This window comes from Sapajus apella, unplaced genomic scaffold (genome assembly GCF_009761245.1).
Source record: "Sapajus apella isolate SASKATOON/1434 unplaced genomic scaffold, GSC_monkey_1.0 scaffold157, whole genome shotgun sequence".
NCBI lineage: Eukaryota > Metazoa > Chordata > Mammalia > Primates > Cebidae > Sapajus > Sapajus apella.
This window is the reverse complement of record NW_022437097.1, coordinates 1,499,788-1,501,197: the sequence shown is the minus strand read 5'-3', so window position 1 is coordinate 1,501,197 and position 1,410 is coordinate 1,499,788.

Here is a 1,410-nt window from a genome sequence, read left to right as displayed (position 1 = left end):
GGAATCATAGAAATACCCTATCAGTTTGGTCTCCAAGTTTCCTACAGAGTGAGACAGGGTCTCACCCTGTTGCCCAGGCTGGAGTGCAGTAATGTGATCATGCTTCCCTGCAGCCTCTGCCTCCCAGCTCAAGTGATCCTCCCCCCTCAGAATCCTAAGTAGCTGGGACCATAGGTGCGTGCCAACACGCCTAGGTAGTTTTTATTTATTTTTTGTAGAGATGGGTTTTTTTGTAGACCTCTCAGGGCATTCTATTTGCAGTACATTTAGTAAAATGCAGGAGAGAACCATGTGTGAAACGCATGTGATTTCTATTTTGTTATGTTTTTGCTGCTGCTGTTTGATGCTATATGTGCACCGCTGAGAGTGTATCACTGTTTCTTTGGAACCTGAGGCACACAGACCACAGGCATCATAAACTTGCTCAGAGAAGAATTCTCTGGCATGCACACTTCAGAAGGAGCTAGTTCAGGGGTGGATAGGAGGGCACAGAATCCAGGTAGCCAGGATTTGAAGAGGAATTTGTCAGAAGCAACAGATATTTGAAAACAGATGTAGAGAATGGGAGTGGGGGGACCACGGTAGTGACAGAAGGCCATGGGAGGGCCACTGACAATAAAACTTGCCTACTTCATAATTTTCTCCTGGTCTGAAATCAACTTTATAATTAATAAGAATGTCAAGACTCAGCTCGAAGCTTGGAGCCTTGAGAGAAAGATAGCCTGGAGGAGAGCCTGAGGTTTGGAAATGAGTTTTCAGTTCTGCATTGCTGGCTGTGTGACATGGGCCAGTTATCCGGCTTTCTTCAGCTCCCATCCCATCATGCAGAAAATAGACATAGAAATTCCTTAGACATAGGATCACTGCAACAATTAAATTTGGCGATATCTTTAAAACTTTTAGCCAAGAGCCTGGCCCATGGAAAGCATTAAATAATTAACCCACCCTATTAATGTCACCCTTGTTATTTTATCTCGGCAACGAGTGAAGTTGTGACTTTAGGAGAAGCCCATTTCTAACTCTTCAAGTAGTCTGTTCTGTGACGTGTTGTTGGTGAAATGTGAAGAGTCTCAGAAACAAATGGTAAATAGGAAAATGCTGTCAGTGTCACAGGAAAATCATGTTAGCGCCTGCACAGATTCTCCTGGAAAGGGAGAGACAGAAAAGTAAAAGTAGGATTATAATCTTCGTAAGAAAGGAAATAATCTCTTAACTTGGCTGCTGCTATCGTAGAAGGAGCCCTTTAAGCTATGTTTTAAAAAAAACGAGAAACAAGTTTTCGCAGTCAGGCTTCTCCCCTCCCATCCCATGTCAAGATTTGGGCTCCCAACTCTGCTGCTCTGGTTTCAGGGCAAGTTGGCAACTTAAGAGTAACCACTTCCGTCCAGATCGGTCTCAGTTTTTGCAGCT